Here is a 19537-nt window from a genome sequence, read left to right on the forward strand (position 1 = left end):
CCAAAGCTTGTTAATTAGTACTTCAACAAAACAAATGAGAAGAAAGCTGTGAGAATATCCTCATGCTTTCTGTTTTCATCAACATACTTTTGGGAGTGAATCTTCAGACCAGCCAGAAGAGTCAGGGATATAGCAGCATTTGATTTCTCATCTTTTTACCAAGGCCACAGTACATACTGCTGATATAAACACAGTAGTGGTTTCCTTAGGATCTGCTTTCACAGAAGTAGAATGTCAGCTTCAGCACTCTCCTCTTCCAAGAGTTACAAGGCCTTGACAATAGGACAAGGCACTAGTTTTCCGTGACAGCAAACCAACAACTTCTCCAGAGATACTCCGATGTGCCTGATACACTGTAAATATTTTGTTACTAAGTTCCAAGTTGCCAACCCTGCAGCAGATCGACAGAGAACTGAAGTGGAAAGCAAACTGTAACTCTTCTTAAAACACAGGACATTCTGAGATGGAAGACAACCCCAAGGATCACCCTATCCAACTCCTGACTCCACACAGTGCAACATAAAAGGTAAACATCTTTTAATATAAAGTCAAAAACATCTCAGAGCACTGTCTAAATGCTTCCTGAACAGGATGGATTGGTCAGTTCCCAGGGCTATGATATTATTGGTGTTGGGATACACTTGGTGGGATGAGTCTCACGGCTGGACCACTGGGAAGGAGGGCTACTGGCTGTTCAGGAGCAAAAGGCAGAGCAGGCAAGGTGGAGGAATTGCTCTGTTTGTGAGCAAGGGTTTGATTGCACATCCTTCCAGCTAGTGATGGTATGATTGAGAGCCCCTGAGAGAGGATTAGTATGGAAGAAAAAGAGTTGTTGCAGTGGGTGTCTACCACTGATACCCCAGCCAGCACATAATCACTGATGAATTATTCTCAAGGCAATTTAGGGGAAACCTATGAATTTGTAGCCCTTGCCCTCATAAAAGATTTCAATTAATATCAATCAGGAGCACCATACCACTGTGATGAGGAAGTATTGGAAATTCTTGAAGTCTGTAGGATGTAACTCCTTGTCACAGGTACTCAGTGAGCCAGCTAGAAAAGATGCCCTCCCAGACTTGCTATTCGTGAATACAGAACTCGTGGGGGATGTGACAGTAGTTTGCTCTCTTGGCAGCTGTGATCATGAAATGATCCTGTTTAACTTTATATCCTTCTAGGATAAGGTCTCTGACCTTGTGGATGAAGGGAAGGTGGCAGACACAGTTCTGGATTTTAGCAAGGCTTTTGATACTGTTCTTCACAACATCCTTCAGGACAAGTTGCCCAACTGGGAAGAGCAGGTTCATGGTATGCTCAGTGAAGAACTGTCTGAAGGGCAGAGCTCAAAGGCTTGTACCAAATGGGACTGGTGACCCATCCCAGTGCTGTTCCTCAAGGCTCAGTTCCAGGGCCAGTCCTGTTCAATATTTATATCAATGAACCAGATGGAGTTGAATGGACCATTATCAAGTCTGCTGAAAACTGGGGAGGGAGGTGCTAATCTCCTGTCCAGGTTGTTTAGTGACAGGACATGCAGAAATGGTTCAACATTGAGTCAGGGGAAGTTCAGACCTGACATTAGAAAGTATTTCCTCACTGAGAAGGTGGTTAAACACTGTAACAGGTTTCTTAGAGAGATGGTCTATGCCCCAGGCCCATCAGTGCTTAAGAGACATTCAGACAGCGCCCTTAACAACATAGTTTACCTTGCTGTCAGCCTTGAACTGCTCAGGCAGGTGGACTAGATGATCACTGTAGGTTCCTGCTAATTGAAATATTGTACTCTATTTTATTCTTGCAAACTGACAGCTTGGGGACATGCCCACTTCCCTGGTAAGGTTGTTCCAGTGCTTGACCCCACTTTTGAGATCCTTTCCAACATACGCCATTCCATGATTCAGCAGAGAATTTCTGATTAACCAACCAAACCAAAACAGTTTTAAGCAACTCCCTCACCTCCTATCACTGCACACCAGAAGATCAGCACCTCCTTATCTGTTCCCCATCATAAGGGAGCTGTAGACAGCAATGACGTCACCTCTGCATCTCATCTTCTCTAAGCCAAGCAAACACAGTATCCTGAGCTGCCCCTCATATCATGTCCTCTACTCCTCCTTTGGACAAATTCTAACATTCTTCACATAAATATTACTGTATATTTATATACAATATAAACTCTCCTTCTTAAGCCAAGTTGTATGCATTTTCCAACCCTCCATCTCAGAAACCAAATCTTCATCTACTGCTATTGATATAGAGAGCAAGCTATATACAAACAGCATTTTCTCCATTTTTTTCAAGTACGTTCATTGACCATTGCTACAAATGCTTCAGAATTGATCTGTGCATTATCTATAACGTATTACCAGCCTCATATAAGGGTCTAAGAAAAAATATAGTACCATTACAGAAGTTTACAAAAAACTGTATTTCCGAGTGTTATGCAAGAGGCCCAGACAAATGACTATGATTCCATTGCACACATCTGGCTGTTCTGGTCTGCCTTATACTTGGACCTTTTTAGCCTTGTTTTCCCAAGCAAACATCACATGCATGACTCATACTGTCCACCTGCCTCTCCCCCCTCTTCCTTTCATCTCCATCCCTCTAAGTGAATCTGTTCACCACCAAATTCAGTTAAAATTAACTGAGAAGTAATATCTTCTGAAACACTAAGTTCCCATGAGTTTCACAAAGTTCAATAGCCTAGCAGAGGAAAGAGACACAATTTCATGTGCTTGCTGAGCAAAGGCTGCAGCGTGAGTTCAAGCTCTCTACACTGCCTGACTCAAAAGCTGCAGAAACACCACAGAAAGCTCAGAATCAGTCTGAGCTGCAGCAGCGCACAGTACCTTTTTTATTACAAGTAAGAAGGGTCTAGAACAGCACGTGAAGCAAAGAATTGTAAGAAAAGTCTGTATGGAGCCTAGTTCCACTGCTACAGAGCAACTTACCGCAAAATATTTACAGCATGCATTGCTTGCAAATCTTAATCACAATGATGCCTCTAGCTCCTACCACAATGCCAAATACTGAAAAATACCACAATGCCTCCTCTGCGTGTTACAGATAAAAATACACACGCAGCGAAACAAACAGAGTAAACAACTTTCATGTTTCTTGAACAGAACAATGGTAGGTAAAGGCCAACACATATGTCAAGATATCAGGGAAGAATATTTTCTCCTTAATTCTAATATTTAGCTAAATAGCTCTCATATCTGTCAGAACACTATATATGCTAGCCACACAAGCCTTCTGGGTTGTCTTCTGTTATGCAAAATTCTAATGCTTAGTATAAATTATTGCTCATCAGACTTGCATCAAGAGCAATGTAAAGCAATATATTAAGATAGATTGTTAAAATATGGGCAGATTTTAGTGTACCTACACTGCAAACAGAAAACTTTACCCCCTAGTTACATATAGGTACTTCCATATTAAACTATGTAGGTAACCTATTTTCACCATATGGAAAATGGAGAACTACGAGCTTCTGAACAGGCAGAGAGCCTGAGCACATACCAAGAGTGCCCAGATAGCTTATAAAATCCACTTGCAGGAATTTGTGTCTGTCAGCACCACCTTATTAGTTACAATAGCTTTGAATGGTGTAAACACACTCTGCTGCAGCCATAGCAAAATTAGCAAACATGGAACAACTTTTAAGACATTAACCAAGAGTGCTGCTGTTACTCTTACATCCCCCCCACTATGTTTTTATGGGATATGAAAAAGGTGACTAAGGAAGACCAATAATGGGAAATACATTATTACTGATCCACAAAATAGTTTCCCAGCCTCCCCATTGTTTTGATAAGTCACAAAAAAACAATAATTCAAAGAGGGGAAGAGAAGCCTACTCAGTGTTATGAGAAAGTGGCAGAAAGGGTTTTGCGCAATTTTTGTCAGTAAGACATTTGATGTGATCCACCTCTCACCAGTAACTTTATCTCAAAAAATAGCTCAAAGAGGTATAAGTAGAATTCACTGCATGTTCTCACTCTCTTTTCTCTGAATATTTGATTTTTTAAAAGTGCTATGCAAGGCTCTTTCCAGCTGTCAATCTCAGCAGTGTTAAAACACTAAAACATGTCTGTCCTACTTCCAGTCACAGACTGCACTAATCTTCCCTACTGCTACCTGAGAGCATTCAGCCAAGCACTGGCGCTTGCTTTTTCAAAAATAGCCCTTCAGTCTCTACAGTGCTAGAGAATTCAACCTGATCCTTACCAGGGCTCTAAGCTGATGAATAATTCTCACATCCTAAAACAAACAGTTGCCTGTTTCTGCTAATTATTTTCCAATCCAATTTTAGTCTGAGTTAATATGATTCCAAAATTTAACTACAAAAAAAAAATCGCAAGTTGAGAACATGAAAATTAATAAAAAACAGATCACTGTTTTTATTAATAAATAAAAATATTAATTAATTAATAAAATTAATAAAAAACAGGTTGTACCAGAAGGGCCCAAAGTTTGACTTCTCAAGGGTCAATACTGAACCAAAAGAATATCTTGCATAGTAAGTTTAACACATCATTACAAAAGCAACAGTGAATGAAAACACACTTTCATGAAGGTCAGCATCCTTTCTAGATAAAAGCTAAAGACTAAGTTATAAAACTTAAAATTATTAACAGCTTATTCTTGTGAGCAACACTGCTTTGAAATCAGGTGGCTACAAAAAGTGCACAGAAAAGACCAGCTTCCCACTGAAGGAGGTCAAAGTCATTCCCTAATTCAGGTTGGTTTTCAAGGGACTTGTGAGGGTAGATATTAGAAGACAAGCAAGAGAAAAGCATCTCCAGCATCTTTTACTCACAAAATATACACTTGCATAGTATGGTCAACAGACAGGCATTCAGCCTGAAGAGCACTAGAAATGCTTAGTCATTGCCTAAGTCTTCATCCCTACGAATCTCTCCTCCTCCTGCTGTCCTTTCTTGTGCCTTCCCCAGTTGTACTGTACAGCTTTCAAGATGGGGCAGGACACAGAAGAAGTTGAAAAAATACACAAAGCATTCATTCAAGCTAGGAATGCACTGTGCACAGAAACAGTGGCATGATGACATTGTCTGTTTTATTCTTTAGTCTATTCCTACATCTTCTACATCAACCTTTAGAAACACCAGTTTTTAAGCTGTGGAGTGTCACTAAACATCTGGGAAAATGTTCTTAGTTCCCCTCTGTTATATGGGAGGGACTGAAACACAAAATGTTCAAACATGCAGGAAAAGCAGCCCAAAGTATATGTCTCTGCTAATAAAGATTTATTTAATCCATTTTGATTACTTATAGCCTTTAAAGCTTTGAAACTGAAGCAACCAGGATGATAGATTTATACAAGAGACAAGAACAGCAACCAACTCTGAAAGTAGACTGTCCCTGACAGTTATATTCAAAAAAACCAACCAAAACATAAACAAACTGTAACAACAAAAAAAAAAAAAAAAAAAAAAAAAGCTACAGTGGGCAGTTTAGACTAACCAGCTCTTTGAAAGTATTTTAAAATACATTTAGTTTATGTACTAAAATACTATCTCTATGATATTTTTATTAAAATCCCTATTTCTTAGCAATGGATTTTCTCCTTGTCTGTTTGTTCTTTATTTTGAATCATACATCAGTTAATCTCAACTGAACAGTGTAAGAATTACTTCTTGATAGACTACCCTCCACAACTTTTCGAAGTGTTCTCTAATACCTCTTTGTTTAGTTATATGACACAGGATTAACAGCATGAGCTGAAAGTTATATTTAATATTTAAGGTTCTGTGTGCCTCTGCTAGAGGCCTCTCTTCACTTTCGTTTAATGCTAAAAATTAACAACATTTTTCATTTTATTTGCACAGAAGCTGTACTACTCTGATAGTTTTCTTCTCAATCAGTTATATTTTCCTGATCAAACACTGAATACAAACAACAAAGAAACACAACAGTTCATTTGTAAAATATCTGGGAGATTCCCAAAACCATTTCCCATAGAACAGTAACAAATACGCTTATGTAAGTAATATAAAAATAGCATGTAAGCTCATATATGTTATATTCTGAATACATTCCAACATTTAGATTTTTACTCCATTTCTGATGGGACATTTTTGTAAAACAGTTCTTCACTGTGTTTGGTTCTTGGTACCAAATACTTCATTACACCTCATTTTGAGGAATAGCTGTAGCTACTCTTTCCTACATTAGGTCTCCTATGTTAACACAGCAAATGTACCTATCACCAAATATTACACTACCCACTGTTATTTCCATCTGAAGGTCCAACTTTCACTACTCAATTACCGATTTTGTCAGTTCATTAGCAGAAGACTTTTTATCATGTTATGAAGTAAGATTCCAAATAGTTTTCTTTCCCATGGCTATTCCCTTAACAATGCAATTTAATTCACCATCCCATGACGAAATTTTGTCAGCAACCTCTTACAAGACATTCAGTCAGGGATTTATTTTATTCTGGAATGACATACAGATATCAGTCTTCCACCAGATTTTCAATACTAACTGATTTTTTTACTGTCCTTGTAACTGGCATCTTGAAGTCAAAATCCATCTTCTTTTCCTCTCTTTTTTATTTTAATGCCCAAAACCTTTTCAGCTACTAAGTAAGAAAAGTGATCATTTTTTAAAAAGATAACACTGTACAAAGATAGTTGGAAGTGGAAAATAAATATTGCCAAGAATGGAGGAAAAAAGGGAACTGAAATTTAGGAAGCAGTAGTTTACACAATTCTAACCTGAGGAGAAAAGCGAAGTTTGCCAATCTTATTACTATTCATCTTCTATTGAGCTTTCCTCTCATATTTCACTTTGCTTTTTAACTGTTATGCTTACAAACATAACTTTATGTCACCACAGACGCTAGGAAATACAAGAGAGAAATGTGTATGTAATTTTGGTACACCAGTTAATAAAAACAAGATCAGCTTTTAAGACTAAGGTATTACAATCTGCTCAACAGCTTTACTCCATCCTTACAAACAACAAACAAAAAAAAAGTCTTTCTGAATTTCTCAAGAGCTATCACAGCACTCTGTTTCAAAACTGGACATGTGTTATTTTTTCAGTTTTGATGCCAAAGCATATTGTGTAATTTTACAGATTAACAACTTTATCTTTCCTGTTTACTTTAGCCCATTCGAAAACTACAACTCATTTGATTTGATTTATACTGAGAATTTCTGGCGATCTTGAAATAGCACATAAAATCCAAAGTCCTCCCATATTTTTCACCCACCTATATGAGGAACAGGTAGAAGTTTTTTGTTGTTTCCTTTTTTCAAGGATTCTTCTGCTAATCTCCGGCTCCATTCAGATCTTATACCAAAAGATCTGGGTTAAAAACCCCAGTGATGAGAAATATGTGCAGAGTATCCTGTTTACTGCTCTCCAGGCTCACAGAAGCACAGATGAGAGCTCTCCTCTGCCCACTTCAGGCTGCAAGGTGAAGACACTTAAATGCATAAACCAGAATTATTTTGCTGCTTATCTTTAGAATCCGACTTCCCCTTCTCATCAGTTTTTAAATTGCTTTCCTCTATCTTCAAGACAATATCCTGCAAAATAAGCCTAAAATCCTAATGGAATCAAAGTAGATGTGAGTAATTCTATGCTGCTTGAACTACTTGAGGGGTCAGATACTAATATGCATCTGCATTCTCAAGGCTATTTACACGAAAGACAAATCAAGAGATTGTCCTACTGTGTAACAGATAATTTTATTCAGAAAAAAGTATTCAGGTTTTGAACTGGTTACATTTAAGTATGCTCAGATGCTAGCCACTTAAAGCTGAACAAAAGTATATCTAACATATTCCAATGGAAAGAAAAATGGTGGTTAATAAAAACTGAAGAACATAATCTGCTTTGTTAAACACATGCTTCACTCCAATTTTATTGATGACTTTATTTTAGTCAAAAGCCATTATAAAGTAACACAACCAGCTCAGTAAATTTTAGCTGACTCTTGGAAATTAAATAGAATTTGTAAGTTAAATCCAAAGCCATACTCTCTTTTAGCAGGATTTTAAAAGTGATTTTTTGACAGTACTGAATTACCAAACTGTACATTAGATTAACAACTTACTTACACAGTCCCCAACACTGACTGAGGGGAGAGCAAATCAAAATAGAATTATTTTTTTGTCATACATAGGCTGCTATAAAACTACAGCAGTACAGTCATGTAAACCTGCAATGATTAATTACTTCTTACTGTATGTGCAATAATTAGTAAATGTCTATGTAAAAGAAACCTAAAGGTTTTCCTGACATACTTTCCCTGCAATGCTAAGAAATTAAAAAAAAAAAAAAGCAATGAAAACAAAACAAAATCAAACCTAGCACGCTCCCCTGTAAACAATTCTGACATCCTATAACCACTCTGACAGCTTCCCTGGAATCTCCAGTGTTTCTCTCTACAGCAACACTACACTTGGAAAACAGAGCTAAACTTAAACATGCTTCTGATTAAACCAGCAGCTCCTCAAACAGCAAACAGATATCACAAGCAGCAGTAATTAGAGCTTTTCTCTTACAAAAAGCAACTAAAAACAAAAACTTCCTCTAACTCTCTCTTAAAGGTATCATAGCACATTTTAGCAAAAACTGTGCCATGTCAGTGCTCTACAGGGGAGAGGGCCAGGGCAGGGAAAGAGGGTGCACCACTCTAAGACTTCATCTTTCTTACAAGCCTTTGGAATGCCTCTTCTGGACACTCCCAACTCCTGCTGGTAAGTAGAGGAGGTTTCTCTTTCCAATTATATTATTGTTCTTCAAGAAAACAGTGGTGACACCTCCAGTATTTCCAATGATCCTTACCTCCAGCCACTTTATGTAACCACAGGAGAACTCCAGCACACCACAGTAAATCTGAATGAACACCGACACAGAATGTGGCCTACTGATGCAATGGCAGCAAACTTGGAAAGAAGGACCTGGATGTAACCAGCTCCTATTGCCTGCACTGGGACACAGACCTGAGAATATAGAAGAGTGTCACCATATTGCACAACTCAGAACTCAAATGAAGAGTTCAGCAGTTCTGGTTTACAAGTTTCACAAGGAGAGGAAAAATAACAGGATTTTTGCTAATATGACACTACCATAGAAACTGGGGAATCCTGCCCCAGTTCAGACACTTTATTACAGGCACACTGGAGCAGCTTTTCTGACTTTGAGTCCCTATGCAACTGATTTTCTGGCAGAGCCAGAAGGGTTTTTTTCTTTTTTTTTTTTTTTAATTCAGGTGAATGTTACACTCTGCAGAAGCAGGCAAGTGCAGTACAAGGCCTGCCTAAAAGAGAGAGAACATTTTTATCAGAAGCTTCACTCCTTTTCAGTCTTCAGGAAGAGTCTTTTTACCACAGCTAAAAGTAACTAACAAGAATCACTTAAAGACAGCTTGCAGCAAGCACTTATTTTGGTTATCACTCTGTTCATTACTTCACCTAGCCTTCACACTTCGTTATTTCAACTCAATTCTAAAATGAACTGGGGGGTTTTTGTGGAGGATTTAGATTGCAGGGGTTTTTTAAGCTAGCAATAAGTATTTACCTTAAGTGCATAAAGAGAAGCCATTTCCAACTAACAGACATGGCTTAGGTCATGATATTTTGATCATGGCACCTTAATTTTCAAGTCTAATGCTTTAATGGCATAGGAAGTACAAAGAAACTGAATGTGATACCAATTCCCTGTTGTAGATCCTTGCTCCTGATTCTTCCTGTCCAAAACCCAGAAGGAATCTCTTTCCCCACACACATTCTTTCATGAAAAACAACAGGGAAGTGGGGAGAAATTCCAATTTATCAAAATTTCCGACTTCATACTGAAAGATAAAAAGATGAATACCAGTAAAACTAGCAGACACTTCTCCTTCCAAGGGTTCCACAGACTCGTGAAAAGGGGTTGGCTCTGAGCTCCATCAGTATTCCTGTGATTTAAGAAGCACTTGTAGGCAAAGTGATTATTTAAAGTTTATTGAAAACCCTTTAACAAAAACATACTGGCTGACTTACAGTGTTTTTTTCACTGAAATTAAACAACAAATGTAAACTATTTTACAAACAAAAATAATCCATATTCTTTTGGTAACAAAGTGTCCCATACCAAGAGAATAAATCAGTCCAAAAGCTCTCAAGCTTTCAAGTATAATTTTGTGTTTAAGGGAATTATTCTACAGTGTAATTGGGGAAAGTCCATGGATAGTACTAGGCTGCTCAAGCTAGAAGCACTTACAGGACTAGACCTTTAAAATATAGCTCAAAATCCACACTGAAGAGGGGATAAAGGGATTCTAAACCCACAAGCTCACAAGCAGCATCAACCAGAAGTATTTCTACTTGCCCCATTTGAAAGCATCTTGGTCATGAATCCAAGTAAATTGTGTTTTTGTGGCTGTAAAATTTTTCTTAAAAGGATGAAAAATTCTCAGATTTTTTTTCTATAAGTAAATTGATTTAATCTTTATTAGTATTTAAATCAACCAGAAATTGTTATTCAGTTTAGACCTTGACCAGACTCAGATAAGGCAGTATACAAAATTCTTTAAAAATATACAACCAGTTCAAGTTAGTAAAGCTTTACCACAGTCAATAGCAGTCCCTTTGTTTCTATACTGCAGAGATTAAACCAGAATACCAATTTTAAGAGTAGACTTATTACAATGAAGATCATACTGTCTTTCAGAGGTATGTCCATATATAACCCAGCTACCTGCAGTCAGTGATTGCATCTCCTAGTAAACCAGTATTATTAAACTTGCCTAACCTGAGTTTTTTCCAATGCACGGCATCCTGATTACTTTTTATAAGACACAGCTGCCCTTTGAAAGCACAACCGAAATATGAATACCTTTTTTTACAGTTTCACCCAAACATCGAAGAGCTCTCATTAAAATAATTAGACGGTGTTAAGTCCTTTTCTCTCTTTGATGTACAGTTTAAACATTTATAGATCTGGAAGCAGAGCTAGCTCATCCTAGTTAAACTGGGATGAGAATTGGTATCATTCCAAAAATAAGACAACTACAAATAAAATCAAGTAAATAAACACGCCGAGTTGTAACATTTTGCAACAACATAAACAAAGATAAAGGACACAAACAGGTCTTCTGAGGTCTTCAATTCCCACAGTCTGCTCAGCCAAACACCCCTCACAGGGACCCCGAGAGACAAGCAGACACGCAAAACCTGAGCGCTGACCGAGCCCCCCCGTGTCCCCTGCGCCCGGCACCGTGAGGGGCGACAGCAGCGCACCGTGAGGGGACACGGCTCCTCAGCGCCTCCCTCCCCGGCTCCACCAAAGAAAGGTGAACATAAACGCGACAATATTTCTCTCCTCTGCTTTCACCCCGCACATGAGCGAGCCAGGGCCGGCCGTGGAGCTGCCTCAGTGACTCCTGGCCACTAAAGCCTCTCGCAATCCACTCAGCGTTGACACAGGTCACGACTCAGCCCCCAGTCACCCTCTCAAAGGCCGTAGACAGGAATAAACAAGGTTATTCGCTGACATCGGACACCGGCGACACTCCCCCTTCCCTGTCCCCCCGCCCCACAGAGACACAGGCTCACCACAGCCCCGACCCTCCCTCCCCTCGCCAGGTGCGGGCCCAGAGGCCCTCAGCCCTGTCCAGACGCGAGCCACAGTGGGAGACGGCAGGGAAAACCAGCAATTCTCCGAACACCATGTGGGGCATCGGGAGGGGAGAAGCAACAGCCGCCGCCCCCGGCCAGCAGAGCCCGAGGGGTGCGACGAGTGGAAGTGCCGGAAAGGAGAGACCGAGACCTCCCTACGGCTCCCTTCGCCATTTTAGCCCCCACGCCCATTCCCCTCCTCCCCGCCCCTCGGTGACAGGGGCAGATCGCAGCCGTCCAGCGCCCACCCCCCTGGCTGCCCACGGCCGAGCGGCGGCGAGGAGCGAGGACAGCAGCCCGGCCAGACCGCAAACCAGAGCGGCTGCGGCACAGCCTGTTTTGCGCCCTTACCGTGCTCGCAGCCTCACAGCTGCTGTCGCCTCCTTCTCCTTCCTTCCACCTTTCTCTGCTTCTTCTTCGCTTCCTCGCCGCCGCGGCGGCTCCTCACCCCTCCGCGCCGCGCTCCGCCGCCGCCGCCGCGCAGAATGATGCCATCTCACAGCGGCATCGGCGGCTCCCGCACAACAGCCCTCCTCCCGCCCCTCCCGGCACCGCTCCCGCTGCTCCCGCCCGGCGCCCCCGACGGCCGGGCCAGCCTCGTGCGCGCTCCCGGGGCACGGGCAGCAGGAACTTGTGGAGCCGGAGCCGCTGGAGCCGCCCCGGCGGGAGGGCCCAGTCGGGACCGAGCAGTGCGCAGCGGCGGTGGGAGGGAAGAGGCGAGCCTGAACCGAGGCTCTTCAAAGGGGACAGGGCTTATTCCTAGCGCCTGCCCCGGGCTGAACCAAGTCGGGCGCCGCGGCGGGGAGAAGAGCCGAGAGCACGGAATCGACCTCGGGGGAGGCGGGGCCGGGCTGCAGCCCCGGGGCACGGTCCGCGGGACAGAGCCTGCTGGGGCAGGATAAGCGGGGCTCCTGCAAGTCGCTGTCCCCCGACAAGGCTCCTCTGCGGCGCGGAGAGCCTGCACACCCCGCTGCGGTGCGGGCGATAAAGGCGGGGGGTGTCTCCACCCGCCTCCCGCCCTCCCTTCCCGGCCGTGCAGGCAGGGCGGGATCCTGTCCCCCGCCGGCAGCCTCTGCCGCCGCCGTGACAGGAGCCCCCTGCCCGTGATCCCCCTGGCTGCTGCCCGTCCTCCACCGCCGAGCTTCCTCTGCCTCTCTGAGTAGCGCAGCCCTTCCCGTTGTGGGGCGGACGGATGTGGGCAGGGAGAGCAGCTCCGCGCAGCCCTCGGCAGCGGCGCAGAGCGGCCCCGCTGCGGGGCCAGACACTGCCGGCCCGCCCGGCGACACCTCCGGGAGCCCCGGCACGGGCCCGGGGCCGGCTGTCCGCTGGCAGGAGCCACAGGCCTCCCCTGCGGATTTACAAACCCAAAAGTGGTTATATGCACAAGTGTGTGGAGCTGAAGTTGTGTCTTACATTGAAGACCAATGAAGCTTTGTCTTCGTACCGTACAACATAACGCTGTGGAGGCAGTGATAGCATGAACTTTCGGGCATAAACAAGGCCTTTGAGTGGTTGTCTCAGAAAGTCCAGCACTACTGTTAATTGAAAGGAACAAAAGCTTACAGTATGAGACCCTGAAGCAACTTTCAGCAACGTCTGGTATTTCATTATTCTTAAAAAACAACATGGGGGCCAGCAATCTGATTTGGGCATGTAAATTCCTTCAGGAAATAAAAGGAATGCTCTCAAAAATACTACTTTCCAACCTATTCATTCTTCTTAGAAAATCTGCAGGAAAACAAAGTTTCCAAACAGAGTTTGGAAAGGAAACAGTATTTACAGTTTGGCTTTAAAAGTATCTTAGAGTATTCTAGAATAAAGAAAAATACTGGTATTCTCTTGACTGGTGGTAATACTAGTACAAGCGACTGAATACTGTGATGATTTCAGCTTCTGTACACAGCAAATGTAACAATATATGGGCTCTACGCTCACAACATCTGGCATGGGCAGTAAGATGAGCTGTATGCAGTTGGCAACCTAGTTGCTAATTGCGAGGTAACCAAGTTAATCCATGTGATTTACAGAATTCAGCATATACTATTTTCTCACAACAGCTAAAACATACATTTAAAGAAAACTAGAGTCCCTCTTTAGTTCTGAGATTGTCCAAAATTAGGAACTTGCTTACACAAAGAATCACTTTTACAATATTTTGGTAGAATTTCTGGAGTGTGGTAATAAGCTCTATCTTGCTTTCCTGGCTGTTTGTTTTTCTAGTGTAAAGCAATCTAATTGTAATGGATGTAGCATTATATTCCCAGCTGCAAAGGGTGGGTGAAGATGTACATGGCAACATTCTATCTCTTGCAGAAGATATTAATTTCTCTTCTATAAAACTTTGCTTGTTGCTAATATCAGTAATCTGATGCTAATATTTCATGGAAAGTATGAGCATTACTTCTTAGTATATGTGTAAAATTTCTAAGTGCTTCTTTCTTGCCTTATGAAGTATGAAGTGTGTAGTTACTTAATACTCTGTAGACAAGTTATGGGCTTCTTTGGCTTTCCTCCTCCCTGTTTCAAAACAAATTTTGTCATACATTTGTCTCACTCTGGAGAACACTGACATTCCAAGTATTCTTCCATCTTAAAAGACATTTGATACCCTAATGAGTGCAAAATGTCACAAGTTTGTTAATGCCACAAGTTTGGTTTTAAATGTCTTATAAAACCTCTTCAATATTTCTGACTACTTTTAGAATAGTAGGTAATGGAAACAGAATCATAGAATGGTTTAGATTGAAAAGGAGCTTTAGGTTCATCCAGTTCCCCACCCTCCCTGCCGTGAGCAGGGACACCTTCTACTAGACCAGGCTTTACTCAGAGCCCCATCCAAGCTGTCCTTGAACACTTCCAGGGATGGGGCATCCACAACTTCTCCAGGCAACGTGTTCCAATGTCTCACCACCCTCACAGTAAAGAATTTCTTCCTAATATCTAATCTAAACCTACCATCCTTTGGCTTAAAGCTATTCCCTACTGTCCTATCTGGAAGGTAACAAGTCCCTCTCTGGTTTTCTCCTAGGCCTCTTTGGGGACTGGAAGGTGCTGTAAGGTCTCCCAGGAGCCTTCTGTTCTCCAGGCTGAACAATGCCAATGCTCTCAGCCTGTCTTCATAGAAGAGCTGCTTCATGTTGCAGTCCCCTGATGGTATTAAACACTTCATGGTTAAAAGCCATGCATTGACAACTTGCTGAAAACATTCAAGTTATGGAAGTATACACTTATACCTGAGAAAGTGCAAATACAGTTGTCTTCATTTTGCAGATAAACACCTGTGTTTGTTTTTTTTTGTTTTCTTCTTTGTTTTGGCCAGAAAAGATTACAGACTGTCATACAGGGCTGAAGGCTAGCAGGAATTAATGCAGGTCTGGTGTCCTTGTTACCTTAGAGCTTTGCTCTTTGTAGGGTGAAATAAAGAGTTTCTATTAATCCCTTCACTATCCCTTTAGAAAAGTTAACCTCAGATAAGATTTGATAAGCCACTAAACTTACCAAAACAAATCAACCAAAGTTAGAATTTTGCAAGAGGGTCTGCATGAAGATTGAAATAAATATGAGTACCTTCTATACACAACATTCCTGAGATAGTAATTTATGATACTAGTGGAAGATTTTAACAGCATCTCCTTGTGTATTTCTGACTTTTTTTTCCTTTATTCTTTACAAAGTAAGGAGAGCTTTGGAGAACTTGGATTCAGAACAGATCTCTATAAAACAGACTCCAGAATATACTGGGTTTATCCTCAGATTTTAATAGGTCTTCTCTGGCGTGCTTGAACAATGTACAGTTGATAAGCATGGATTTTTGGACAGGCTATTGCAATATCTGGGTTTTAATAGACTAGAATGTATCCAGTCGCTGGAATTGTATCTTACCTTTTCACTAATTGTTTCTCTGTTGTAGCTGCACAAGCAGGAGTGGCAGTGAGCTCTCCTTTAATTGGAAAGTCTGAGTGACAGTAGTTTTGCTTAATTTATACTTCTGGAGAACTCTTGTAGACCTCAATAGGCAGTAAACCAGTACAATTGCAAATTAATGGCTTTCACAGCCCATAAAATTACTGTACAATAGCATCTATTTGCATTTCTGTTTGTCTTTGATTTCTCATTTCTCTAACATTTTACAAAAGCTTTGTGTTAAACTAAAATCCCTGAATGATGCAGCATAGTTTAAAAACTTCTATAGAAAAGTGTAAGTGAGGTGTAATGATCCAACTTCCTGAACAGTGATGCAGTAGTAAAAGATGAGGCTGAAACCAAATCTTTCTGCTATTAATAGACTCCAATGAAAGCTGATTTTATCTGAGCAAAGGCACACAAAACTACTCAGCGTGGTTTCTGTTTGAAATGAGCAAAGTTTTATAATACAAGTCTTAAATGCAAATAGTTAAGTTGATTGCTTATTCAGTCCTAATTTCCAAATTGGGGGGGGGGGTGTTGAGGGGGTGGGGAATGTATCTAATGAGAGTAGAGGGAAAATTTCCTTGGTACTTGTTGGTTTTTTGGGTTTTTTTACATGGAGATGTATTATTACAAAACTCATGCGGAGTAAGAAAATTTTTTGGACAAGTTTCTTTGGACCATATTCAAAAAAGCATTTAGGCACCTGAATTGTGGTTTAAATAAAACATAAATTTTACCTTCAAGAGCACAAGCCACAAAACCCGGTAGATGTAGTCATCCAAGTCTGCCAGTGGATGTACTCTGTGTCCGTAGGCATTGGCAACAGGCATCTGATCATTGCAGTAAAAAAATACTACTTGGCTTATGCCTAATTTGTTTGGTGTCCAGGTGGTGGGTAACATGTCACCTAAGATCTGTGGAAGGGTGAATCAGGGAAGTGTGGTTAAAGCTGTATCCAGTACAGAAAAGATCTGAAATCAATACAGAGTACAGAAGTTACAGTGAGGGCAGAAGCAGGAGAAACATGCTAGCAGTGATCACCCAGCATTAGAGTGTCATGGCTGGAGAACTCAGAACCTAAAACAGTCTGTGTTCTGTGCCCTCCTAAACTCAAACCAATCTCTCTTTTCAAGTCAGGCTGTGACCAATTAGTGCTGTCTCATTTGGGACCAGGATTATCCTTCCTGTGCCAGTTTATGGAGCTTTGCAGAGGCCCACTGAAGTGGTGCAGCAGAGTAATGCCGGACAACTCAGCAGCTAGGGAACATGAGCTAGAACAGCTGGGAAGTTTTAGTTTCTGGTCCTGCTTCCCAAGAGTGTTCAGACATTTTAATCAATGGTTTTTCAATGCACAATATTGGCTCCTGCTCCAGGACGATAAACACTCCCTATAACAACTGAATGTCTGCACTTTTGGCATTCTGTCAGTCTTCTCATATTGCTCTCCCAGATTCCATGGTTGTGTTCTGAAAGCAGAGTGAGTGTAGTTATGTGTATGTTTGACTTATACACATGCTTGTGTCCGTAATATTATACCTTAAACTTATATTTGCCTTACAAAATATCTTATTTATATGGTAAGTAAGGGATAAGGGTTTGTCTCTATGTTGTTATGTGGTTTTTTTTTTGATGTTGCATTTAGAGTACAGTCCTACTTTAGTCACTTTTTACTGTGTATAATTAAAAGTCACCAGTTTCACAATGGTTAAGGAACTTGGTTTCTGCACCATCCAATTATTTAGACCAATTTATTTATTTCCTTCCATCTGTCAGAGGTGGCTTCTCATTTAAGGTGTGAGATATGCATTCTGCTATTATGTGTGCAATATTTGGCACAATCATGTTCAAGTTTGTAATATAAGGGGTTTTGTATATGCAGTAGTGTAAATAACACATTATAGTAATCACCTTGGATACACTTAATTTAACCTGATTCCTCACAACAATTTGCTGTCTGATTGCATTAAAATGAGTAAGTCTTTAAAGCAGTATTGTGGAGAAATTAAAATGAAAAATTGCAAAAACTTGACTCCAGTTAGTATATCAGTAAAATTTCTTGCCTCTGGATTTAGGCAATATTAGTTTCTTTGTCTACAAATTTGGAATTAAAGGGAGATTCTTTTCCATACACCAAGACCAAAAATTGTTAATTCAAAAGTTTTAAATTTTTAAAGGAATTAATTAATTATTGAGGGGTTAAAACTCATTGATTTTCATCTACAGTTCTAAAAAATGTAATTTTTTGTGTACAAAAATGTCTTCCAAAATGTATTCATGAATACAGTTATTTCAATACAAGTTATTTCAACACCTTGACACTGTCAGCTTTTCAGATCTGTTAATCATCATTGAGACATCAGTGAATCAGCAATCAATGTATTGCTTTTTTCTTGTAAGTCTAGAGGTTGATATGCCAAATCCTGAATTCAATAGTAAAATACTGAAAGGGTTGTTGTTTCTGTGCCATCTCTTAGCAGCACAGAGTGTTAGATTTATTTTGGGGGGTGGGGGGAACTTTACAAACCAGTACATCTCATTTTTATTCTAATGAGATTGTGTTGTAATTTTCTTTAAGTCTGGTGGTGCACGGTCTTCTCTAAAATCAGAAACCTTAGATTTTATGTCCACATATTGTAATCTATTTGAAAGACAGGTAAAATATAATTATCTTTTAATCAAGCACTGTTTTCCCAATGACAATAGCGTGAAATGTATTAATGTAAATTCACTTCTGTCTTGAAATTATAGCAGATAAGTGTTGAGCCACTGTTGGAAGTCTCTTGTTGTGTACTGGGTTACTTTTTTGAAGTAAGCCTGCCCTCCTGACTTGGAAGTGGGGCTGAGGTTGAGCACAAATATTGAGTAAGCTGAATGTGGCTTAGGCGCCTGAGATGAGTACAGAGACAGGTAATGGAGAAAAAAGGACTCCAATCCCAGTGGAAGTGGTAAGTCACAGAAGAGTGTGGGAGCACAGCAGCTCACCTTGAGGTGAAGAATGGAAGAGAATAGGGTTGTTTAGAAGGCATGAGTTATGGGGAGGGCATTTAAATAAGGAAAGGCAAATAATTTGGTTTATTCCGTTCATATTCCAGTGGCAATATTTTGATAACAATAAATTTTCAATAAATAAATTTCCAATAAATTTTCAGTGAGTTTTGAAAAAAAAAATCAGAGTATGGCAAGTTATTTTATCCTCAGTTCACATGGAAGATGCATGTTTACCAAATCTGTGTAATTACCCTTAAATCTCCATAATAACTTTTTGGAGTTCACAGGCCAACTTCAAACATGTCTAGTAAATCTGATAAATTCTTTTTCCTTGAGAAAATAGATGGCAGAGTATAGTAGAAAGCTTCTGTAAATGTTCCCTGGAAGGCCTGCAGACAAAGGAAAAGCTACATCATTAAATTGCACACTATTAACCACTGGAGAATGGGGAGTAAGGAGAGAGTAAACAATAAACCAGGCAGCCCTTATAAATGCCTACCATAAGAGAGGACTTCAGCTGGAGTTTGCATTCTTAGGCACCAAAGTCAATCAACCATGAAAAACAAATCTTTAAGAGACCAAGCTTCATTAGTTCCAGTGCTCACTGGGTGATGTGATTTAATTGCAGCACTACCTAAAGCAATGCTATGCAGCCCATAGTCTGTGGGTAATTGATGGTCAACAAAAATCAAAAGGGAGCTCAAAAAGCAAGTCAAAACCAGACATTCCTGCAGAGCCATATTCTCTCATATATAGAAGCAGAAGGGAAGAGGAGGATGAAAATAAGGTTAATTTTTTAACCTTTATTTTTAATTGATTCTAAAAGAAGGCCATTGTGAGTACTTTGGCACAGTAAGCACAGGGTGGCTTTTGAATTTGTTTTGCTTCCAGAGGTTAAGTGATCCTTCAGTTGAAAATGTTGAGAAATGTAGTGGTCTAGAGATCACAGTCAGAGAATCAAGGTTTTGGTTGTTGTAAGAAACCCTATGTCC

The 19537-nt window shown here is 40.7% G+C and overlaps 1 protein-coding gene across 6 annotated transcripts in view; it reads right to left on the minus strand.

The window, feature by feature from the left end:
* WWP1 (WW domain containing E3 ubiquitin protein ligase 1) overlaps window positions 1-12202 on the minus strand; it is a 58907-nt gene extending 46705 nt beyond the window's left edge. For 3 of the 6 annotated variants that reach the window (XM_059486087.1, XM_059486077.1, XM_059486045.1), the window contains exon 1: window positions 12000-12202. The gene's annotated coding sequence lies outside the window, so the exon portion shown is untranslated. Of the gene's footprint in view, window positions 1-1706; window positions 1875-7249; window positions 7268-11999 lie in introns of those variants that run through there. The other 3 variants (XM_059486071.1, XM_059486053.1, XM_059486061.1) reach the window with 3 other exon arrangements.
* Between the last annotated feature and the right edge of the window lie 7335 nt (window positions 12203-19537).

Source organism: Ammospiza nelsoni, chromosome 1 (genome assembly GCF_027579445.1).
Source record: "Ammospiza nelsoni isolate bAmmNel1 chromosome 1, bAmmNel1.pri, whole genome shotgun sequence".
Lineage (NCBI taxonomy): Eukaryota > Metazoa > Chordata > Aves > Passeriformes > Passerellidae > Ammospiza > Ammospiza nelsoni.